This window comes from Anabrus simplex, chromosome 2 (genome assembly GCF_040414725.1).
Source record: "Anabrus simplex isolate iqAnaSimp1 chromosome 2, ASM4041472v1, whole genome shotgun sequence".
Taxonomy (NCBI): domain Eukaryota; kingdom Metazoa; phylum Arthropoda; class Insecta; order Orthoptera; family Tettigoniidae; genus Anabrus; species Anabrus simplex.
This window is the reverse complement of record NC_090266.1, coordinates 489,055,635-489,082,442: the sequence shown is the minus strand read 5'-3', so window position 1 is coordinate 489,082,442 and position 26,808 is coordinate 489,055,635. Positions and strand designations below refer to the sequence as shown.

The 26,808-nt window shown below is 38.8% G+C and overlaps 1 protein-coding gene across 1 annotated transcript in view; it reads left to right on the top strand.

Moving 5' to 3' along the window:
* The first annotated feature begins 18,894 nt into the window (after positions 1-18,894).
* LOC136862898 (integrator complex subunit 12) overlaps positions 18,895-26,808 on the top strand; it is a 296,476-nt gene continuing 288,562 nt past the window's right edge. Inside the window, exon 1 of the mRNA XM_067139179.2 lies at positions 18,895-19,059. The gene's annotated coding sequence lies outside the window, so the exon portion shown is untranslated. The remainder of the gene's footprint in view (positions 19,060-26,808) is intronic.

Sequence of the window (26,808 nt, the reverse complement as noted above, 5' to 3'; positions counted from 1 at the left end):
ATAACACCTACGGTATCCCCTGCCTGTCGTAAGAGGTGACTAAATGGGGCCACAGGGGCTGTCAACTTGGGAGCACCGATTGATGACCCTAGGGGGTCCATAGTTAAGTCCTCCCATTGTTTCTACTTACTTGTGCCAGGATCCTTACCTTCATCTACCCTACCTGAGATCTCTCGGTCAACACTTGTTCTTTATCGACTCTGGTGCTATTAGGTTCCAATTACCTACTAGAGAGTCTATCATTTTCACGCCCTCTGTGGCCGTTATCTTTAGCCGATGTCTTCAATCTTCAAAGTGTCGAAGACCTTCCATTTTTCCTCTCTGATTAGTGTTAAGGAGGGAGGTACTCCTTTACTGGTCAAAAATATCATATGTTGAATGAATTTCGTAAATATCTCATTGTACCCGAGATATGTCCTGTAACGTGTACGCACCTTACTCACCTTGTCGTTGTAAAGTGACACTTCTAAGCGATACAACTCGCCTAAGCTAGAAAATGTTAGTACTTTTATCCAAAGGGCCTTCAACCATGGTGCCCATTCCCACGAGCTGCGGCTGAAGGAACTGACAAGAGCTACCACCACAATAATGATCTATCTGTAGCCATCATAGAAGGAATAAAACTAGTTTTGAAAAATCTTGTTACAACAGATTTATTGGAAAGATATATGGGTGGCTACTTGCAGAATAATAACGAATTATTGAACGCAAAAATGTAGAAAATGTCCACAGAAACGGGTTTTGTAGGTAGAAAATCTGTACAGATAGCTGCAAATGATGCCTTAACATTAAATGGTAGTACCAAGGCTAGGTTAAAGGTGCTGTAAACATTGGAACTTGGATTTGGAGATTACTGCAGCCCGGTGGTACATAAAGAGGAAAATCCACGAGTACTTTCCACAAATAAAATGGCACTAGCATCTACAAACGACGCCAGAAAATGCAGAAAACGGCTTAAGTTAGAGGAGGAAGGAGGAGAATGTTAATAGGACGAGGTTGTGTATGCAGCAGGAGGGTTTTGATGTCCTTTCCTCCCATTGGTAACTTTAACCCTCATTCTCCAAAAATTTAATTTTTACCTTTGTTTTCCTTCATAAATCAAACATTTGTTGATATATCTTGATAAAATTTTGAATGCATATGTATCTTTTGTGTCTTAACAGTCCAAAATAGAACAATTGCTCTAACATTTGTTTTTTGTATTTTCTGAGAGAACATACCTAAAAAATATCCAAAAAGTCTACCCACACAAAAAAGGAAAAATAAAAGTATGTTTCAGAAGAAAAGTAAAGGATTTTAGTTTACATTGTTAGCACAGCCATTCTGACCATTCTATAACAATATTCTTCCAGCAATTTGAAGTTTTGTACAAATTATCAAGGAAAAGAACGATGAACGTATAACTTAGTCCAACATTTTAAAACTAAAAGTTTATCAACTAGGGATAGTTAATAATAAGCTATACATTTCATTTTTGTTCCGTGTTTAAGTGCAATTATAAATGTACCGGAGGTACACCCACCCCGTGCATTTAAAATTAGCGCCTTGTAGAAGGCCATCTATAATGTAAACCATGTAAATGTTACTGGAAGAAGTTCGAACGTTTTTCGACAGATGTCTCTACTATCTACTTTGATGCGCCCTCTGGTGCGAGAATGAACAATTAATTTTTGAAGTAATTTTATGTGTCAAGGTTTCCTAATCTGAATTGCTTATGAATTAATTTGGTGTTCGAAAGTTATCAACACTTTTATCTTTCCCGCCAACCTTATATTTCAACCAATAAGAAATGTTGTACATTTATTTAATTAACCAATAAGAACATCTTTATATTTATTTATTTGTCCAATGGAAGTTATGGGTGTGTCAGGGCTTCGACCCGGAGAAATCTGGAAAATTCCGCTCCGCTCTAAAAGCTGTGACATTTCGGGCCATGTTGTCTTTGTGATTGCTCCAGTCAAGAGGTTCAGACTGTGCTCATAGAAGAGGCGGGGGCTGCCTCGTCCATCTCCGCAAGGCTCATCAACTCAAGGTAATGGCAGACCGTTTGTAAACATGTAATAGTCTCAGAAAGATAGTTCGAGGGGAAGGTTTCAAATTTTAGTAATATAATTTTTATTTTCTCAAAGTAAAACATTAAATATGAATTTCGAACAAGTCTAAATAACTTAACCGAACTTAGGGAATAGAGAGTGAGGTACCCTCTTGTATTCCCTCTCAATTTGATATTGAGGCGACTATAATTTTGTAACTTTTAAATCTATCTCTTAATTTTGTAAACTTTCTCTCCATCTAGTCACCTCCATAGTGTAGGCTTAGCCTCTGTAACTTCGGGCCATAAGCCAACATACGGTTTGAAGTATTTTCATATGAATTTCAAGGAGTGCAAGTGTTCGCCTCCTAACATTTTGACTTTTGGCCAGTACCTTTAACCTTTTGCTTTTACCAGAGGTCACCGAGAATGGGTATTTGTTACCCCTGTTAATGTTGGTTGGAATCGAACCAATTCAACGTTATTATTATTATTACTATTATTATTATTATTATTATTATTATTATTTTTATTATTATTATTATTATTATTATTATTATTATTATTATTATTATTATTATTATTAACAACAACGGGGCATGGCATCTGTATAGACTTGGTGTTGACCTAATGGGGATAAAATGAGTGACGAATACGTCATAAACAACCAGTCCCCTAGCCAGGGGATTTAACGGTATGAGGGGGTTGATTCTGAAAACTGAACCGGGGCCATCGGACCAAAGGCAAACGTCTTATCCATTTAGCCACAAAGCCGGACTTTCATTAGCTAAACCTTAAGCTACCATCTCCACTGATCAGGGGTTGAGCATTGGCAGTATAAGAGGCCAGGGCAGTAGCTTGTTAAACAGCCTTGACAACACAGCAGGCTACTGGCTGCAGCTCAAAACGCTGAAAGCTTGACGTTTACTAAACCAACCTTCGAAAAGAGGTAACCTAAGTCTAATGGTAGCCCATGTCTTAATACCAGTATACGCCACTGGATAGAACGCTAACACTGTGGTCAGACAGGTGTATGTGATAAAAATAACAACTGGAATACTATTGCACTGTATCAGTATCTTGTAAGCCTTCGATATTTCACTTCTGTTGAGCAAACGTTTCTTACCTCGGGGCACAGTTTCTTACCCTGTGATAGGGATTTCGCTCTCATTGAAGGAAACGTTTTTTAATAATTTAGGAACCTTTTGAATGGGTTCAAGTGATTGCAACTACTCGGTTGAGTAATAGCTTCCTTGTGTGATACATGACTCGTGAAGATTTCGTGTATATTAGTATCATCGAATCACGTCTTCGAAAACCACCTTAATTGAAAATAACACAATATGTGTGGTTCAAAATCTCGTCGATTCAACAATGGTCTTGCAGTGTCGCAAATGCCATAATGTCTTACAACCATGGCATTCTAAAAACGTGGCCAAACGTTCTCCAGGGAGAGCCAGTGTAACACATCCACCTGTTGTTGTAACCTTAAATAATCTGCCTTATCTTCACAACTAGGAACTGGGTGTGTCTACAGAGAAAAAGAAGGACCACATTAACATTAGCAAGTATATCCCAGAGAAATACAAACCTTTTTATGAACATTTGAGAAAAATGAAGGAGTAGTTTGTCTTGTGACTCTACTCCCGTAACAAACTAAAGATACATGATTAGTATTTTGTTTCATTATTAGGGTATTCATGTGGAGACAGTGATGTTTCAGGATGAACTGGTTTGTTATGTGAACTATATGGAACTACAATATATAATACTAACAAAAGTTGTAACCCACAAGTTATCCACGAGTTACAACTTTTTACAGGGAAAATAACTGCTTTCTTAATTCTTAACAACATGTAGCACTGCTTGATATCCGTCAGTGTAAGGCATTTTTGGAGAAGTGATATGCCATGCAATGAAACACATAGGTTGATAAGAAAAATGTAATTCCGCTTGCAATATTATTTTGTAGTTTCCTAAAAATCGACCATTTGCATGTTGCAACATTTTTGCCCAGACTATAACACTATATACATTGGTACTCACACCAAATACAGTAGAGACAATACGCGACATTTCCGGATTTAGCCTTGTTAAAATGGGAGACAAGTCGCAAGTGGCGCTCCTAGTGGCTTGACCTGAAAATTCGCGCTAAATTCAAATATCAATGGAAATGTATATACGGAAATGGATAAATAAATTACGTCTAGAAAGACTTCAAAGTTGCTAAAGCAATTCTGGATAAATGAATGAAGAATTATTTAACAGGTTACCGGTATTATTTAAAGACGGAAATTAGACATATAATCAAGATATGAAATGGACTGCTGTGAAAGGGCGTGATATTTCATTTATCCATTACTTTTCTAGCTTTAGAATTCCTGGCTGAACGTTCACGGTTAGATTTTTCTTTTTCTCATTTAAAAGCATTATATCATCATATTAAAGCACTTGTCAACAACAATATTGGCACATTCCTTACACACATGATTCAATGAATTTACATTTATGAGCTGGACAATTTTCCTTTTAACTTGAAGCCTACTACCAGATAGAACATCTATAAAACGAGCCCCAGAAACATTTAAACTTTTCCTATAAGCAATACTTGCCATAATGCCATTACATTAGGGTAAAGCAAATTTGAATCTTCATATCGTTTCAACAAAATATGTACGTTTCTTAAATCACCCATATTTTCTTCAGTGCTTGACAACGCATTACGGCATTCCAAATGGGGTGACTTGGAACACAATCAGCCACAGTCATATGCATATGTATTTTCCTGAATTAAATCAAACCCACAGATCACACCTACAACAACACATCGGTATTGAAGGCTAACTGCTGCACTATACAATAAAATATGCGTATTATACTTTAAGCCAGTTAAAATATGGGTCGAGCAGGTCAGAAGATTATGAAGTACTATAAAAGTCTCTTTGTCACTGGAAGAATATATATGCAAACACAATATTACTTACATTTTCTTGTCACGAGGGAAACTGAAGGAAGTCCGCGCATTCTTCTCTACTTTATAGTTACTGCAGCCAAACATAGCAGACACCTTTCCCCTCATGTTGAGAGGAGATATCAAGGAATGACACACGCTACTATTTAATTATGTCAACTCACTGAAAACGCATAAACAATACCAGAAATTTCACACACGAATACACGTGCTCTTATGACAGAATCAGTAGTTCTCAGGTCAATCCGCTGGAGAGAGCCCTAATAGCTGTCCCTTGATATCTCGCTGAGTGTCGCGTATTGTCTCTACTGTATTTGCTCACACTTAACACATAATGGTACGATTTTTCTTTAGAACTGTGATATACACAAGATTACAATTCAAACACGCTTATGGTCAGGAAGTAAAGAATACAGGGAGGTGCCCGCTACACTATTCTCTGTGGTTATCGCTTTGAGCCGACGGCCACACCCCCATGGTTAGCAAAACATGGCAATTTTTACGTTGTGGATATATACAAACTAAAACATTTTCTCGGGAGTAGGGAAACTTCGAATCGCTCAATTACGTACAATCATTTTCAACATAACACGGCGCTTAACTGTAACAAACTTTTCTGGCAAACAGGCTTATTAATGCCTTTTTACTGAGCTCTAAGGAAGCGTTTCTCATGACCCACAGCCTTAATTCTACTCTCTTGCTAGTTGACTATCGGTACTATAAATCGAGTATCTTAAAAACAGGAGATGAAAATCTTCACCAGATATAAGATAAGGAGTCGGCTATTAACAAGGGCATACTGAAATCTGAATGCTTTAGGGGAATGCACAATAAATCATCAAACTACTTACTACATATTTTGGAGTGGTGGTGGTGGTTATTATTTTAATATGACGTACAACCATCAAGTAAATCATCCTCTGATACAAGTGGAAACTATGCAGGACTCAGCTAAGGGCCCCTTGGACGCCAGTCCACACTCCGAAGTTAAGAGCCCCTTAGGCCACTTGGACGCCAAACCACAATCCAAAGGTAAGACCCCCTTAGGCCCCCTTAATCGGCTTTTACGACACGTGGTGGTTATTATTGCTTTAAGGGGGAGTACGACTAGACAACCATCCTCTCTTAACACTAACCAGAGAGAAATGAAGATATCGGCCAAAGAAAGACAAGGGCCATGAAGAACGAGAAAATAAAAGATTCCCTTATAGTTTCGGGGTTGGAAAAGAACAAGAGTTCACTATCGGAGGTCGGACATGAGATTAAAATTATCTTGGCACAAGTAAGTGGAAGCAATTCTGATGATGATGACGCTTTTTGTTTTAAGGGGCCTAATATAGGAGGCAATTCCAGGACTCAGCTAAGGGCCCCGTGTTTCCCAATCCATGCTCCTAAATTGAGAGCTCCTGGGGCCCCTTTCAGTCGCCTCTTACGAAAATCAGGGGATACCTTGGGTGTTGTTCTACTACCCCCACCTCCACAAGGACTTTTACGACGGGCTGGGGATATCGTGGGCCTTATTCTACCATCCTCACCCATAGGGGATACATATTTTGGAGATGGTGGTAGTGATTATTATTTTAAGAGGAAGTACAACTGGGCAACCATCCTATATTAACACTAATTAGAAGGAAAAATAGAAAGGATCCGACACTTCGAAAAATGAACGTATGGGCCAAAGGAAGACAAGGGCCACGAAGGACGTGAAAATGAAAAACTCCCTAGGCCTCGAGTGTTCTGATTCTATAGGTAAGAAGGAAATGCTTAAAAAATAGTAGGTGCTGCATTCTCCTTCAAATCAAATTTCTTCATGGACCGATCAAACAATTCCGGTTTGAAATGTGCTGAACACTTTATGGTGTAGGGCCTAAGGAGAAGGTATTCAATTTCCCCTTGTAATGGCCTCAGTCCACTCTGCTCTCCTTTCCTAATGAACAGGGGACCTCAATAAAAATTGACGATAAACAAGTCTACCCTAATTTTTTTTTACGAAAAGTGGACGGTGCTTCTGAGACTCCGAAATACTGGCACAATAACAATACTGTTCTACATATTACAAGCCATATTTAAAATCTTATTGTGAAATGTTATTCCAGGAATATTTTTGATTTCAATTTCGTGCAACCGTATGCACAACACGACATTGTAAGAGCTACAACATTAACTAAATATAAGTATCTCTTTCAAGTTTTAGCGTGTCGTACAGTGTTTGCATCTGAAAATTCCCGCAATACGTTTTTAATAAATGTTTTATTGCGCACAAATGTGCATGGACAATATTCTTATGAGCAATCATCTGTACAGTATTTTGTTAAGGATTCTATTCTCAGTTTACACTTAAGTACGTGATAGCGTTCACAAAGTTCGCCGCAACTTTTGTACCTGCAGTCCGGACTTGGCTCATGGAAACTCGCTTTAATACACAGGCGTTGGTGAAACCCATCTACTAGAGTCTGGTTACAAGGTTTCTCAACTCATAGCCTCCCTGAGTTCAGTTGCGGTTGATCATCGCATCACACTGGTAAAAGTCCCACCGTATGCTGTCCCTTTTTTGTTGAAGCTCTTGTAGGAGTACGATTTGCGTTCACCATATTCACTTCAATGAGCTGTGACAGATTTGAATAATCAAAAAAATAGCATGCGTTCTCGGGCCATTTACGAACACGCCCCTATGTAGACCACTGTCATATGGGCTTCACTCTCAGAGCTCCAAGGTATTTCCGTGTATTCTTTACTCCCTGATGCACATAATGTCCTTCAGCAAACTGGGGAAACAGTTGAGCATCGCTATAAATTTCAAACCGTAACTATAGATTGCGCCAAATTCAAACTGTTCCACTTATAACAAAGTAATGTGCCCTGCTTCACTCCATTGTACGGTATCTCCATCTGCCAAGACTAGCTCAGTGTACATAATTAAATATCAATGGTTTTCGGTTATTGTAGTTTGCTAATTGAACAGAGCAAATAACAATTTCATACCCTACCCGGAGAGCAGTGCTCTTTTTAAAACTTTTTCTAGCTCGTATTGGATGATGATGATCTAGCGCAGTGTTGCCAACTTGGGGGTTTCCCCCCTAAATTTAGGGGGATTTAATCGTCCTAGAGGGCAAGTTGGGTGGATAAAAGAGTCGGGGGGAATTTTAGGGGGAAAATTATTTTCTGAGGAATTTTGAGGGGTTGTGCGAATGACATTTTTTATTTTGTATTTATTTATTTATTTATTTATTTATTTATTTATTTATTTATTTATTTATTTATTTATTTATTTATTTATTTCATTGCTGTAGTATGCTTGGGTCAGCTAGTGTGTCAAATTTATCTTGAGGTTTAATTTTTCACTGTTGGCCAGCCTGTCTCAGACACTGCAGTTAATCCTGCAACGTCATTATTTTCTCTTCTAGTAGCTCTTAACGTACGATCCCTTCACGTGCCTCGGGATTCCCTCTTCTTGTCTCTTTTATGAACCAAGCAGCCGCCTTATTCTTTACATTTCTGTTGACTACCAGCGGGTAGGTGTATTTATATGAAATCTACTGATTTTTTTCAATTAATAAGAACTACAAACTACCGATACGGTACATCAAAACATTACAAATATACATATCTCTCACTTTCACACTGTATCTCCTTCTCCTCGATAACCGCAGCAGCATTTATTCCTATCGGTACATGTTGAGGGGAATCAGAGAATTCGGATCTCGCACATAGTTCATTGGTCTGTTTTGTCGAAAAAATGTCATGTAGGAGGAAAATCCCCACAGTACGTGAATGTAAGTCTCATTGCGTAACTCGAAGCAGTTTTCACTGTGACTGTGCAGTTCATGCAGTTGTAATGTTATTTGCTTGATGTGTTAATAATACTGTGGAGTGATATTTTATTTTTTGTGAATGTGTACCGGTGTAATATATAATGGCATACAAATAGAAGAAGAAATACGTACAGAAGTGTACAAAGACATGGGAAACATTTCCCGTATTGGAGGGTAAGTTATATATGAAATTTAATCAATCTGAGTATACTTAAAGGATGTTAAATACCACATTACAAAATGCTCTCATGAGATATTTCTTTTGTCATAATCTCAAACACAAAAGTGTACATTTAAAAATACGGTACAATATTGGTAGACATGAGGTGTCAATGATAACCCACAACTGATTTTCCTACAGTCCTAAGAGATTAAGTCATTATAAACAGCTGTCTTGAGATGTTTGTAAATTGCTCATCAGTACACGGACGCAGTGGATCAGTTTTGTTGTTATGGTTAGGTTATAAACATGTTCTTTTTCATCTTTCATAATTAATGAGTAACAAATCTCTTCATTACTTTTCAGAATGGTTAACATCTGAAGCGTCTGGCCAAAGCATTCTGCAGATATTTCCACGCTAGACTCAGAGCTCATAAAAAGGATTGCGATAAAGTTCAGATGGAGAGGGTCGCAAAATCGTGCCAAGAGATCAAACCTGTAGAAATTGGCAGGAACTTACAATTGCTGGTTATGTAGCTCAACTTTCTTCCATTAAGATTGTTGATCATCTGGGGGAACTTATTTTTCTCTTAGAGTGTTCTACTTCTACTATTTTATATAGTACAAAGATCCATAGAACAAAATATACCATGCTTATTAAGAACGTTATAGGCCCTTCTCTGCAAGAAAATTTGGTTCTCGAAATTGAAAATTCCCCTTACTATATTATTATTGATGAAAGTGCCGATCTTACAACTCTAAAGCTGCTTAGCTTTATGTTACGGTACATTTCTGTTGTTGAAAAGACATTGTTTCTACAATTTATTGTATTTTGTAACTGACTACCGGTACTTGTGATGCAGAAACAATTTACTATTCACTGAAAGGATTGCTTGAAAGTGATGGCATTACACTTGAAAACTTAGTAGGCATTGGGGTGAATGGTGCAAGTGTAATGGTAGAGATCGATAATTCTGTAACAGCTCTTCTGAAATGCACTGTCCCTGACCTTATCGTCATGAAGTGCGTGTGTCATTTTCTCCATCTTTGTGCCGAGAAAGCTACTAAAACTTTTCCTTGTCAGTTGGAGTTTCTAATCAGGGAGACCCGCAAGTGGTTTTCCTAGAGTCTTAAGAGACTAGGCCATTACAAACAACTGTTTAAAACAATGAATAACAATCGCAACCTCAAAAGGATTCAAGGGCTTTGTGGCACTCGGTGGCTCGCGAGGTATGCTACCATTGAAACAACTCTGGAACAATGGCAAGATCTGAAATTGCTATTTTCCTTAGCAAGAATTGAGGACAAATATTTCATGGCTGAACAACTTTATAATATAATGGACTGCTCTACGTAGCCTATAAAGCCCTTCTGGTGTTCCTCAAAACTGAGTTAAAAGCTATATGCAGGATTAATATGATATTTCAAAGTGAGCGAGTTAACGCAGAGAAAGCACTGAAGGATGTCTTTCTACTCTTTAAATCAGTACTGAAAAAAATTGTTGTTCCCACTCAGCTGGAAAAGCAGAAGGATGTAGATCTCCCATACTTTGACTTTGAGAAGTACGTGATGCATACTTCAGGTATGTATTTAAGATATGATTTTGAATGTTTGGTGCAAATTCCGAAACCTGATGAACGCAACGACGTTCATGAAAGATGCAAGAAGTTCTTAATTGACTTGTGCAACGAACTACAGAAAATATTACCAGAAAATATAGCAATTTTACAGACGATGGCAGTGCTACATCTTTCCACAGCAACATCACAGAAGAAACATGAAACACTTCAACTAGTCTCCAATTTCAGTGGTCCTAAAGTGGCTAGGAATATAGATGACATTGTCTCAGAGTGGAACAATCTACCAAGATAAACAATGGCACAACACATCAAGTACTACGCCTTTGTGGGATGGGGTTCTTCAGGATAAAGATGCAGCTGGAAATGATTGTTTCTCTAATATTGGTAACTTTGCAATTAGGCTGCTAACGTTAACAGTATCAAATGTCACAATGGAGCGCGCATTTTCAGTCTTTTCTATTATAACAAACAAATTAAGGAACAGGATATCGTTAGAACTAATAAATTCTCTACTTGATTCTAGTTATTATTTAATAAGGAAAATATGTTGTACTCGTTTTCAACCATCCCCTCTAGTGATGAAAAAAAAGTTCAGTGAGTCCATGTATCATTACAAAAACGTTGAAATGAGTGAAAAAGAGGAGGTGCTAGAGGACCTGAGCAAATTTTGAGGATCACTCAGCAGGAATACAAGAAAGACAAACTTGTGAGTAGTTTTCTCTTCAACAGTAGCATGCACGGTTTCTAATAATTTTCTTGTATGTTTCCAATCATCCTTTTGTGTACCGTAGTATTTCTGTAGATTTTTAAAATATTGTGTTTAATCAATATGATGGCGACGAAAATAATAATTATGATTTGGGTTTTTTTGTCTCATTTAGAGGGATTTTGGAAGTGATCTGGGGGAATTTGGACTTAGGAGATGGCGACACTGATCTAGCGTATTAAATGAAAACTGGGTTGGCTACGCTGCGGGAGTAGAGTAGTAGAGTCTACTGATATAGTTGTGTCACTTACATAGTCTTCATAACACTCCCGACTATGCCTACTTAGGTTTTGTTTAAGTTTTGTTATTATACAACTCTAGCAGAAAATGAGCACAATGTTCGCATTACTATTGTCATTTGTCGCCTCTAGCACATATGTAATACTGCGTTGTTCTTTTGTTAGAAAGATCCAGATTCAGTAGGTAAATTCTCTTCGGTAGGTAAGATGCTCTTTGGTAGGTACGGTTTAGGGTAACACGTCGTTAGTCATATCACATGTCATTCAGTCACGCAGTGACAGTGGTACGGTACACTACTCTACTTGTGCGAGTCAGAGGTGCGCGGTAGTGGTAACCACTTGTGTTTTCGTTCAAGTGTGGTGCGGGAGTGACAAGCAATGGAGACCGACAGTGGAGGAACGTCGGCGGTAACCGGGAATTCCTTACGAGTGGAGCGTGAAATAGTAGTACCTATGGAAGAGGAACCCATAACCAATTCATCCAGTAATACGACACGACAGCAAGGTTCTCCGTCAACTGAGTCTGATGTACAGAGGCGTAATACGGAAGTGGTAGACCGTTCTAATTCCGAACAATCTAACAATCAATCCGAGGCTTTCCCAAGTGGCTTCTACCCCGGAATATTATAATCGCTTTCATCATGGACCTTTCTTTGTATTTGTTGAATCCATAAACGAGCAAAACATCGGCAATTTACACCCTATGGCACTTGGTCGCCGATTTTACGAAACTAAACTCAATGTCAAATCGATCCAACGTAAAGGACGTAATTGACTACAAGTTACCTTCCATACGGCTTCTCAAGCAAACGCATTTTTGAGTAATCCTATGCTTGAAACCCTCAAAATTAAAGCTTACATTCCATCATCACAAGTGTTAAGAGTAGGCATTATTCGTGGAGTTGAAAAAGGTTTATCGAATGATGACATATTACAGTACCTGGAATCCGAGGCACCAGTTAAAAGCGTGCAACGACTTAATCGCCGTGCAATTCAAGATGGAGAAACCCAATACCTTCCTACGGGTTCAGTAAAAATTGTTTTCAGATCACAAACATTACCCTCCCATGTCGCCTTATACAAGGTGTACATGGAAGTTGAACCTTACATCTTTTCACCCATTCGCTGTCGCAAATGCCAGCGCTATGGGCATACAATTCGGCAATGTCATGCGAAAAACGCTCGTTGTGGGAAATGTGCGCAACAACATGAAACCCAGGCGTGTACGAAGCAATTTACACAATGTGCGTACTGTAAAAAAACCATGTCACAGGTTCCTCAATTTGTCCTGAACATAAGTATCAGGTCACCATTAAAAAATTAATGAGTACTGAACACATATCTTTTCCCGAAGCTAAAGCCCGAATCGCCCTTCCAATTTATCATTCCGAGCAACAAGAACTTCAGTTCCCTCCTCTATCGTCGAACCCCCATCCCCTTCGACTCCCAACCCACGTAAGCGTAAGTTCACCCAAGTAATTATGCAATCTCCCCCTCCTACACGCGAACCCGGTTTCGACCGCCAAGGATACATGGCCATTCTGCGAAACGAACCTTCGGTTCCAGTACATTCGATCCCGTCAACGAGTGCCATGCAACAATCTCTGCAACTAGCATATCCCTCAAGTGCGCCCACATCTGCTCGGCAGCAACCCTCTGCAACCCTTCAAGATATACATTATCCTCCTTCCAAGGAACGCCTTCAACAAGAAATCCAGCAATTGCTGGTAATGTTAATCCAAAGTATGGGTCACGAGCCTCAACTTCACCATGTATTATATAAACTACGAGACTCTATCATGAACATACTAGCATGATTACTTTACTCCAATGGAATTGTCGAAGTGCCGCCTCTAAAAGACATGAGTTACAAATATTGCTGAATGAAACACGAGCTCATTTTATCTGCTTACAAGAAACGTGGTTTCAACCGCATTTCATTTTTCGATTAGGAAAAGTACACCATAATACTTGTTTCATAAACATCTATTGCCCTCCCCACATTTACATTACTCAGAATCAATGGATGCATTTTATTCAACAATTTGACACATTTCCACATCTTTTTCTTTTCGGTGATTTTAATTGCCACCACACTGAATGGGGATGTATGGTGGATACAATCAAAGGTTCCAATTTACTTACTACTTCAACTCATCAGTATTTGTTTCTTTTAAATGACGGCTCCCCGACCCGTTTAACTCCGCCTGGTTCTCCACCCAGCGCAGTAGACCTTACTTTCTGCCGCACAACTATGACCCCTGTCACCACCTGGCATACATTATCTGATACTCACACTAGTGACCACTTCCCAATTCTCATCACATATGGTATTCACCCACTACATTCCCAGTTTCAGATACCCTCCTGTATAAGTAACGTCCGATCTTATAAAAATTTCAATGTTTCTATCTATCAATCATACCTCAATTATATCTTGCAGCAGAAACACAAGTCCCTTTTTCCTTTTCCCTCTTACTCCTTTATTTAACCCAACATTTTAACATGTTTCATCCCTGTCGACCATTAAAAGTGACGACCCATCCACAGGAATATGAACTAAAGTGGTGGGACAAAGAATGTCACGATCTTATTCATAAGCGCAAACAATTATTCAAACAATATCGCCAATCAATGACGCAGCAGCATTATTTTCAATTGCGAAATAATATTGCGAAAACAAAGCTCGTCTTTAATGCAAAAAAGCGAAAAGCTTGGCAATCTTTTATTTCTCAATTAACTCCACAACTTCCAGCAACGAAATTTTGGAACCCGATCCGCATGATCACGAGAACTTTCCAATACCAAACTTCTTCTGCTTATCCGCGACAAGTTCTAGAAGATTTTTTATACACCCTTGCCCCTGTTACCGTAAATTCATTCTTTCTACCCAACTCACAGAATAATTCTTGTTCTTTTATTTCCCTTTTGAATCCAATTGCATATAATGCATTACACTCTGTATTATGTACTGCCAATAGCTCATCACCAGGACCTGATGCAATTACTTATCCAATGCTCAAGGCCTTACCCCCCATGTCCAAATTTATTTACTCAAATATTATAATAGTATTTTCGAGACATTACATATACCAGCATCATGGAACGAGTTTTTCATCACACCCATTCTGAAACCAACAAAACGACCTACCGAACCTGAAAATTTCCGAGGCATAGTTCTGGGATCGTGTATACGCAAAGTCTTTTGTAAAATCCTTATGAAACGAATGGCGTGGGTATTGGAATATCACTCGCTATTACCCAAGTATCAGTTCGCCTTTCGACGGGGTAATAGTACACAAGACCCTATTATTATTTTCTTACTCGACATCTTAATAGCAAAATGGCGGAAACAATCTATCGTGGCAGTTTTTTTAGATATTAAAGGTGCCTATGATGCTGTGTTATTGCATATCCTCTGGGAGAAATTATTTAGTGCTGGATTCCCCATCCAATTCCTTTCTATTTTAAATCAACTATTTACTGACCGCCGGTTAACTATTAAATCTCCCCAACACACGATTGATAGCCGTTATACATCACAAGGTTTACCACATGGTTCGATACTCAGTGGAATTTTGTTTGCCCTTTACATGAAAGAGCTTGAATCTCTTGTGCTACCACATGCTCGTATTCTAGCTTACGCGGATGATTATGTTATTTATTGTGCTGACTCCCACATTGACCTTTGTAGAGCCACAATATCTCGGGTTTTAAGTTTAGTCTTTCAGTGGCTAACGGCCCATGGACTTTCCCTTTCTATACCTAAATGTGCAGCGATGTTCTTTACACATAAACGAACCTTTGATAAAAGCCCTATTAACTTTGACGCCTATAGCATTCCCTTGGTTTCACAACACTTATATTTAGGAATATATATCGATCAAAAACTCACATGGCAAACTCATATACATCTTATTAGGAAATCAGATCGTTATATCACCATCCTACGAACGGTAACGAAACGTGCATGGGGTTCTGACCCCTTGTCAGCACTACAGCTATATCATGCAACCATTCGGTCCATACTTGATTATAGCGCCCACATTATTGATTTAACCTCTAAACATAGTTTATTAGCTTTGGATCGTCTCCAATTTTCAGCACTACGTATCAGTGTGGGTGCCCTTCGCACAACACCAACTAACGCTTTATTAGTAGAAACTATGGAAGAACCATTGTAAATTCGCAGGATAAAACTTTCCAAAAAATTCCTACTTAAACATATTAGTAGAACGAACTCCCTTATTGTCCATAAATTACTATTATTATATGAATATTATCAACAGCGTCCTCCTCCCAATCATCGGTATCCCGCCATATATATGGCTTATGCTGAAATCCACCATCTTACTGAGACTATACTTCGTACACCACGCGTTAATACGTATTCATACCACTATGACATTCAAACATTCCGTCCTTCTATTATCATTGCCCCTTCTGATGCATCAAACCAATCAATGTCTGCACCTTATCCCACATTATACGCTCATAAGAAATTTAAAAGTCCCATAACCTCACCAGATTACCACCTATTTACCGATGGGTCAAAATCAAATACTGGAGTCGCAGCAGCATTTTACGATCCACAACTACTCATTAGCTTTAAATATCCGTTACCTAATAATTTAACTATCTTTACAGCAGAAGTATATGCCATATACCAAGCCCTCGTATATGTTCAACAGTTGCAATCCAAAAAAATAAATATATTTAGCGATTCTCAAAGTGTTTTACAAGCTCTGCAATCACTCGCCCCTCATACAAATACATATGTCTACGAAATTAAGTCTCTTCTATTTCGGCTTGAAACATCCGGTTTCGTTATAACGCTAATATGGATTAAAGGGCACAATCGGCACGTAGGCAGCGATATAGCCGATATAGCAGCGAAAGACGCCAGTGCAGATACCGCGAATATATTACAAATCAAAATTCCGATTCCCGACTTTTTTCCACATATCAAAACTGAAGCTCAACACACATGGTGCACACAATGGGGATTATCTGCTCGTACGAAAGGCCAACATTACTATCAAATTCAACCGAGTATTCCCACACTGCCGTGGTTTGCAAATGGTACGTATACACGACGTCACATTACCAATATCATCCGACTACGTTTTAATCATGCCTTAACCCCAGTATATTTAACTCGATTTCACATTACGAACGACCCAACTTGTTCCTGCGGAGAATCTGAGGGCGATAGTGACCACTTGTTTTTTCATTGCCCCCAATATGCACATCACCAGGCCATTTTAATGCAGAAATTACTTAAAGTTCAAGTATCTTTCCCTACACGACTTTCAGTTTTGTTGCACCAACCTTCGCCTACTATCATTACTATTTTAAACGAATACCTTGATAACACTCACATCAAATTGTAATCATGATCTAGTTTTCAGTTGTTTTGTTCCGACATGTTTGTGAGGTGGCACTTCTACATGTCCCTGGTGAGTAGATACTGTATGAAGGTTTTTATTACTTTCCGATCTTGTACAGTGTAACACGTTACTCCTATTCCAGCTTACTAAGTTATTTGTGTCTCTGCTCAGTACCGAATGTAATACTTCCATGAACCTACTCATACCAGATATAATTTTGCTTCTTTAAGTGCATCTATCTACGTGTGATCATGCTAAAATCGGGCATTAGTGATGTAATCGTGTGCTTTTGTGATATAAGTGTAATATATTAATGGTCTCGTGACTGGGAAAGAATTTGTTGAATCCCAAATAAATATCCGCAAGACAAGACACATGTCATTGGTAAGCTTTCATTACACTTTGCGCGATATCTACATTCCAACCCTCTATTTGTGTTATTCCATCCTTAATACTAGATCCTTTAGTTGTTGTGTTCTATTCTCTGTCCTTCCCAATTGTAGACCCGTTCCGTATGTCAAAGTAGAAGACGTCAAGATGGGTCACTTCGGCGTGAAGATATAGTATCTTGTGGTCCCCATGCTTACTCCTATGTCTATTACCCTTACACCCACAAGATGTAGATTTTCACCCATACCAGTGATCTTTGTACTAAAGTACTTTCTGCATAGTCCTACGGTTCAATCCATACATGATCATAAACAAGTGGTTCCCAGATTCCCCAGTTTTAACACCTGTGATTTCTTAAGGCCGGTCTCCACTGTTTAACATTTAACACCAACATGTTAAATTTAACATGTTACTGTTGACATATATATTGTGATTGTGTCTTCCAATTGACTTTGCATGTTAACTCAGAATGTTGAGTTAACACTTTTAACATGTTGGCGTGTTTTCCGCTCCAAGTGGAAAACATGTCAAGTCAATTAGTTGTTCGTGCGATGTCGGCACAGCTTCGGCAACTTCCATGATGTTTCCATGCCAACACATAACCTAAACGACGCAAACGACGTGCTCCTCATATAGTAGGATTATAATTAAACACTCCGCAACACTCCTTCTCTTTGTTATAAGCTACAAATACAGTACACGCACGTGTGTCATTCTCTCTGCACTATACTAAAATGTATAGTCAGAAATGGAGTAGAGCAAGGAGATTACTCTGGACTTAATTAATGATATAATAGAAAGGCCTTATTTGTGGGATGTCTCATCAGAGGAATACAGATATAAAGCGAAGAAAGCCGACAGTTTCCTGGAACTCGAAAATATCTATAATTGTTCCCGCGAGTAAATCGAAGAAAAAAAAAAAAAAAAGAAAAAAAGCTAGCGTCCCTCCGCTCCCAGTACAGTCGAGAATTGCAGAAAGTTCAGAAAATTCGGTAGTCGGGAGCGGACCAAGTTTATACTTCAAAGTGGTTTGCTTTTGAAGCAATGAGCAGAGTGAGGGGAGAAAATGTGCCTAATAAAACTGCATTTCTAAATCATAACAAGAAGCAACAGTGGCAATAACAAAGGCCAATTCCTCTTCATCTGAGTCCATTGTCCTGATTTAAAAATACTAGACACCATCTAAATGTATTACCATAAACTGATATGATGAACTTCCTGTATATAAACAAAGGATGTCAAGTTTAACATGTTTATTAAGTGTGGACACAATGTTAAATGAAACAGTTTTTGACATTTAACATTTAACATGCTAATGGTGTCACCAGTTAACATTTAACACTTTTAACATTTAACATGTTGTTAAATGTTAATCAGTGGAGACCGGCCTTAAGTCACCATCACTAAATGTTTCTGAGTGTTCGACAGTGTTTCATTTACAAAGTATCGGAACTGGGTGTTAGTTAAATACAGAGCCCAACCAAATATCAAGTAGGGGAAGAAGATGAAGAAGAAGCCCGATAAACAAAGAAAATATAGTTGAAAAGGAATAAGAAGAATAATGTCCGTGCAGTACAGAAGGGTCTTGTGTCTTTACTTGGAATTAGGGTTAAAGTGTTTCGTTTATTATTATTGTTGTTAATAATAATCATGATCACAATTTCCAGTTTCGTTTAGTCACAATTTACCTCTTCTCAAATCCGGTGTTTTTTTACTGTTGTAAGTATTTACTTATTTTCTACGCGAATTGGGATATGATTCAGGTTTGGTTTACGGTGAGGTGTGTTTTTAACCTAAAAAAAAATCTTCGTCTTGGAGACGTGAATATTAAGTCTCGAACTTGTGATAATACTGCACTGGATTTGAAGTGGAATTTCTTGTATTTATTTGAATTATGATTCTAGTCTATTGAATATCTAGGTTTTATTATCGGTTTCTCTAGCAGTTTTTGGAGTTCCTGTGCAGTAATGACTGACTGCATACTTTACGTATAAAGAATTCGATCTTCGACTGTTTACTGTGGCGGAATTAACAATAATGTATTGGTGCTAATAGTCATTGCACCAACAACAATTAAAATGAAAAGCGTATTCACTACATAAATCATTAAGAGACCCCCGTCCCCTATTAGCCTACCCCACTCCTCCACTCATGAAATCGTATTTCTTTCCACATAGTTCACAGATGCAGTGTAAGACTAGCTCTTGGAAGCCTTTTGTACGAGTTATCGTATGCCGGTGATCGTAGTCTGCCGCTTTTCAGTCTGAAGATGATATAGCTTTTGTTGCATAGAATTCGGAGCATATTTCTTTCATCTTAGCTCCTCTGTATAAAAGGGTCCCCGGCTAATTCATAAGTTGGTCTGGACGGGGCGTATCGCGACAAACACAAAATATTCAGAAAAGTTGCCTTTTTTTCAGTTACTTTCGGGTTCTTGTTGAGATAGTGCCAAATTAGTTTTATTCCGTAAGTGGGAATAGATCTTAATAGAAATAATGTTATTGTTTTTACGTCCAACTAACTACTTTTTACGCTTTTCGGAGACGCCGAGGTGCCGACATTTTGTCCCGCAGGAGTTCTTTTACGTACCAGTAAATCTACCGACATGATGCTGCCGTATTTGAGCACCTTCAGTTACCACCAGACTGAGCCAGGATCAAACCTGCCAAGTTGGGGTCAGAAGGCCAGCGCCTCAAATGTCTTGAGCCACTCAGCCTAGCTACTGAGGATCTTCATAGCCGTGTCAATTGATAGTCTTCATAGCAGTTTGACGTCTGTTACTGCTGCTATCGCCCTCTTTATTACATGTTTCCTGAAGGTGCTTTTGGAGGTCTACAAGTTTACATCAAGATAGTTGGAATAATTAACAATTTTTTTTGGGGGGTGTCTTGTTCATAGGTCAGTTGGTCCGTGGCAGCAACTTTGCAACCTCTCCTGAATATCATGTGAATCATTTTGTCCATGTTTAGCTGGAATTTGTTTCTTTTTTGCCTACGATACCAATGTATCATATAAAATATAGGTATTGATAGATGGAATAAAACATCAAGTTACAAACTAAGATTGTTAAAAGTGAGCGCTCAAGATGGTTTTGAGTGGTTTCCCTTTTCACACCAGAGCATGATCACTACTTATTCTGTACAGAGTAATAAATAAGTTACAAGATTGTGAGCAACTGCAAAATGACCTCTATAATGTTGTGAGATGAACCGTAGGCAATGGTATGATGATAAACGGGGATAAAAGTCAGGTTGTGAGTTTCACAAATAGGAAAAGTCCTCTCAGTTTTAATTACTGCGTTGATGGGGTGAAAGTTCCCTTTGGGGATCATTGTAAGTACCTAGGTATTAATATAAGGAAAGATTTTCATTGGGGTAATCACATAAATGGGATTGTAAATAAACGGTACAGATCTCTGCACATGGTTATGAGAGTATTTAGGGGTTGTAGTAAGGATGTAAAGGAGAGAGCATATTTTTCTTTGGTGAGACCCCAACTGGAGTATGGATCCAGTGTATGGGACTCTTACCAGGATTACTTGATTCAGGAACTGGAAAAAATCCAAAGAAAAGCAGCTCAATTTGTTCTGGGCGATTTCCGACAAAAGAGTAGCGTTACAAATATGTTCCAAAGTTTGGGCTGGGAAGACTTGGGAGAAAGGAGACGAACTGCTCGACTAAGTGGTATGTAAAACCAATATAAATGGACCGTTATTGGACATTTTAAATTTTCCAGCTAACTCATTCCTGGTTGCCAGCGTTTCGCCCTCGTGTGCCAGGCTGGGCTCATCAGTTGGTACCTAGCACACCTACCAAGACGCTGGCTAGTGCATACCGTGGAGGCCACTGCGTAGGCTAATTGTAGCCACCGGCAGTGCCAATGCACTATGAGACACTTCGTCTTATTATCAAGAAATTGATGCCTGCTTGGCCATCAGATGATATAGATGTTGATTCCCATAGGGAATCTGAAATATTTGTTCCGAATGAGTAAATTTATAAAACCAATATAAATGGTCCGTTATTGGACATTATAAATTTTCCAGCTAACTCATTCCTGGTTGCCAGCGTTTCGCCCTCGTGTGCCAGGCTGGGCTCATCAGTTGGTACCTAGCACACCTACCAAGACGCTGGCTAGTGCATACCGTGGAGGCCACTCCGTAGACTAATTGTAGCCACCGGCAGTGCCAATGCACTATGAGACACTTATAAATTTACTCATTCGGAACAAATATTTCAGATTCCGTATGGGAATCAACATCTATATCATCTGATGGCCAAGCAGGCATCAATTTTTTGATAATGAGACGAAGTGTCTCTTAGTGCATTGGCACTGCCGGTGGCTACAATTAGCTTACGCAGTGGCCTCCACGGTATGCACTAGCCAGCGTCTTGGTAGGTGTGCTAGGTACCAACTGATGAGCCCAGCCTGGCACACGAGGGCGAAACGCTGGCAACCAGGAATGAGTTAGCTGGAAAATTTATAATGTCCAATAACGGACCATTTATATTGGTTTTATAAATTTACTCATTCGGAACAAATATTTCAGATTCCCTATGGGAATCAACATCTGTATCATAAGTGGTCTGTTCCGAGCTGTCAGTGGAGAGATCGCATGGGAGGACATCAGTAGACGAATAAGTTTGGATGGTGTCTTTAAAAGTAGGAAAGATCACAATATGAAGATAAAGTTGGAATTCAAGAGGACAAATTGGTGCAAATATTCGTTTATAGGAAGGGGATTTAGGGATTGGAATAGCTTACCAAGGGAGATGTTCAATAAATTTCCAATTTCTTTGCAATCATTTAAGAAAAGGCTAGGAAAACAACAGATAGGGAATCTGCCACCTGGGCGACTGCCCTAAATGCAGATCAGTAGTGATTGAAGAAGTCTCTCATTGCCAGTTAACTTATAGGCACTCCTAAATGCTATTAGATGTATTCATTAAGGTATGAGAAATGAGTTAAAGTGCGAAAATACTGTGTTCTTGCATATTTACCCTAGATATGAAATATTGAAACCGAGTGGTTTGGCAGCGTTGGTCACGTAGCTGTGAGCTTGCATTTGGAAGATGGTGGGTTAGAATGCCACTGTCAGAAGCCTAAAGATGGTTTTCTGTGGTTTCCATTTTAACACCAGGCAGATGTTGGGACTGCTCCGTGTTTAAGGCCACAGTCACTTCCTTCCCACTCCTAACCCTTTCTTATCCCATCTTCGCCAGAAGACCTATCTGTGTCGGTGCAACGTAAAGCTAATTGAAAAAAAAGGCTTTTCACTCCTAGCCCTGTCTTATCCCATCGTCACCATAAGATTCTCTGTTGGTGCAATGTAAAACAAGTAGCAAAAAACAAAAGAAAAGGAACTTTGTTCAGTGCACTATATATATGTATTTGCTAATGGTTTAAAGTCTCACACATTGAAGGTTATCAGCGATGTAAAGATTGGGAGGGGCTAAAATTGAGAAGGACACTGCCGTGGTCTTAATTAAGGTACAGCCTGGTGTGAAAATGGAAAACCACAGAAAGCCCTATCTGCACAGCCAACTCGCTCGGTAGTGCATTATATACGGTTAGAAACCTCATATCAACCATGTTTACAGGGTGACTGAGAATGTATCGTCAGTTTCAGATTACTTTTCGTATTTAAATTAGGTCACTCGATCTGTCAAATTCTGAACTCAAAATTGGGTCTTCCATTATATCAGCATCAATGGCCTTTTATTCTTCTTATATCCCTTGGTACATTTGCTGAATGAGTTCCATCTTTCTGGATCATCTTCTGTTCCTAGAAGTCGTTTTTCCATGTTGAGCTTCTAATATTCATGCGCATACTTTTCCTTTCTCCAAAAGCTTTTTAGACTGGGTGAGTTGGTCGTGCGGTTAGGGACGCACGGCTGTGAGCTTGCATCCAGGAGATAGTGGGTTTGAATCTCACTGTCGGCACCCCTGAAGATAGTTTTCCATGGTTTCCCATTTTCACAACAGGCAAATGCTGGGGATATACCTAAAATTATGCCATGGCCACTTGCTTCCAACTCCCAGGCCTTTCCTATCCCATCGTCGCTATAAGACCTATCTGTGTCGGTGCGACATAAAGCAACTAGCAAAAAAAAAAAAAAAAAAGAAAAAAAAACTAACTTTTTGGTTTTATACTATATCCACCATCTACCTTCTATATTGGGTTCATGCAGAAGTGTGTAATGTTTGGATGTAAGTTGTTTATCTGGAATGCCATTGCTGTGCTGTGCTTGAATTGTGCTGCAGTTTCTTCATTTTCTTCTTTCTGTTTATCACTGGACCTTGTGAATAATGTATCCCTTACTTCCTTTATTTAATTTACACTATAAGTCCATTGGAACTCATCTTACTTGTATTGTGCTTAATACTCAATGCTGGTGACACTAAATAAAATCAGCTAACTTGTAACGTGTTGGAATATGTTAGGACTTGTAGTGAAATGTAGGCTACTGCTTTACATTTGTAATTTTTTTCTAAACATATTTTTTCTGCAAGTGTAGGTTCATGCAGTTGTTACCTACAACTTGTAGTCTGCAGCTTTGTAGCTTTATGAAACAGGCCCCTGTACACCTTTTTGTTTTTCATGTTCTTATCCTTTTTGCTGGTTGTCAGATTAGGGCTGGTATCCCTTGAGCTGTACATTGATTCTTAATTAATATTGCCACCATTCCTGTCTCCTAAAGCTGTCCTGTTTATATTTGTTAAGACCGTGGACTCTTCATCTAAAGAGGGATTTTTTACCCTCTTTTGTTATAGCTGGTGCAAACATGTTCCTTGTAACATTCTCTTTGATTTTCTTGAGTTCATCTGCATCATCTTAATTCTATGGTTTTCTCCCTTTGTAACATTTCTTCACTGAGTGAGTTTGTCATGCAGCTTGGGTTGTGTAGCTCTAAGTTTGCATTTGGGACATTGTGGGTTCGAATCCCACCTTTAGTAACCCTAAGGAGAGTTTTCCAGTGTGGAGTGGATGATTGATTGTTCTAGCTAGTGATAACAAAAGCTGGTGCAGACTAATAAGATAAGATGTTTTATTTATCCTGGGAAAGTTAGGGATGCACTCCCTTTCTTATACTTAAACAGTCTAAACCTAGAACACTCCTAATAACAACAACTAGGGTATAAGTCCAGGATCCGCTAGCACGGGCGAGCACGGTCTCCGCGGCTGTGAGCCACGTGTCTTTGTGATGTTATGGGGGATGGAATTGGAGGGTAGAGATTTACTGTAATGGCAGATGATCTGAAAGGAAATTGATGACCTGGTATGTTTTGGCTATTTGCACAACTTACAGATATAATATAGATCAAGCGTAGCAGGTCAAGGGACCACTAGATTGGGTAAAATGTTGATAACTGGTTTGTGAAAGAGACATTTACAATGCGGCTAACATGATACAGCAAGACCAAGACCGTGGCTAGTGACAAGAACATGACAGAATGTGAGATATGTCCGGCTAGTGACTAAACCATTAGTCTGGATTGGTTAGGTCCATCTAGTGACAAGACCATTGGGCTGGATTGGTTAGGTCGGGCTTGTGAGAAGACCATTGGGCTGGGGGAATGTAAAGGTTTGGGGCCACAAAGCAGCCAGTAGGGACAGTACAGTATTGGCTAGTGACAAGGCCATTGTATTCCACCGAAAACAACTGATATTGACAGATTAGACTGTGTTCCACCAAAAACCACTGATAGTGACAGGTTAGGTTGTGATACACTGAAAACCACTGATAGTCACAGGAATGGGTTAGGTTAGGTTAGGTTTGGTTAGTTGAAACAGAATTTCTAATTGGCAGACTGTTGTCATTGAAACCACGGTTGGTAACAAGGATTGAATGCAATAAACATAAAAATGGAATCACTTATTGGTCTATCAAGGTTTCGTCAGGTAGAAACGCCAGGAACTGGCAAATCAATACTATACATACAAACATACATAGTTTACAGAAATCAGTAAACCGGGTGAGTTGGCCGTGCAGTTAGGGGCGCGCGGCTGTGAGCTTGCATGAAGGGTTATGAACTTCATGTTGTTGGTCCGTATTGAACTGAGATAACATATAAATTATACACAGGAGAGTTTTCCACCTATTCAATACTAAGTTGTATTTACAATGTTATTTACATTACATGGGAGTAGTTTCAACCCTACTCGGGGTCATCATCAGCCATATTAAACGTACACAATATTTTATGAAATCCTAAAACATGTTTCTAAGCAGTAAGAATCTTATGAATATATATTTACAATATGAAGTATGGTTGAAATAGGCTAGGGCTATGGCGCTCAAAATGTTGCAAATGAAAGGGAAATTTTGTGTGTGACATAGGTGAGCAATGAATAATACAACTACACTATCGGTAAACATGCTAAAAAGTCTGGAATAAAAGTACAAATGAGATGCTCTTTGTTGTAGGTTAAAAATTTCAGTATGATTTCAGACTCATGGAATTCAGTCCGTCCTGGTAACGCATAACGGTTGTGGAACGAGTGCTATGCTACTAAGAATGAACACAATATAAACTGACACACATATAAAAATATATACAAGTACTGTATGTACAATGTCTGAGTAACAAAATGTGTAGTTGATACACTCTAGAAGTCAACTCTTCTTCGTCATATAACTTATATATACAACTTTTAAATCTCTACTTGTCGAGCGACATGTTAGCAAAGTGGTAAAGCTACAAGACAACAGACTTCGAGATTGGTGGTTCAGATCAACCCGTCGCCGGAAATTTATAACAGTTAAGTTGAAATCGTGCAAGATGCAATTATTATTATTAGTATTATTATTATTATTATTATTATTATTATTATTATTATTAATACATTGCAATTGGGAAATATCCCAATGGCAATGATCACTTACACAGTAGTGGCCTAGGGAGCAGTGTTAAGGGAACAGGGAACTGGAAATCAAGTAGGGATGGCATAAAAATGTTAGTGCTCAACTGTAGAAATATTGTAAAGAAAGGAATAGAATTAAGTAATTTGATAGATATATATACTTACCAGATATTGTAATAGGAGTTGAATCATGGCTGAGAAATGATATAATGGATGCAGAAATTTTCCTACGGAACTGAAGGGTGTATCGTAGAGATAGGATAGGAATGGTAGGAGGGGGAGTATTCATTCTCGTGAAAGAAGAATTTGTAAGCTACGAAAAAGTTAAAGACGACAAACACGAAATTCTAGGGATAAGGCACATCTCTAAAGATAATAGGCAACTTGATGTCTTTGAAGTGTACAGACCAGGAAAGGGTAGCGCAGATGCTGATTCAGAATTATTTGATAAGATAATCAGCTATGTGAGAAATGATAAGGAAAGGAACGTGATAGTAGTGGGAGATCTCAATTTACCAAATGTCAATTGGGAAGGTAATGCGAACGACAGGAAGCATGACCAGCAAATGGCAAATAAGTTAATATGGGAAGGGCATCCGATT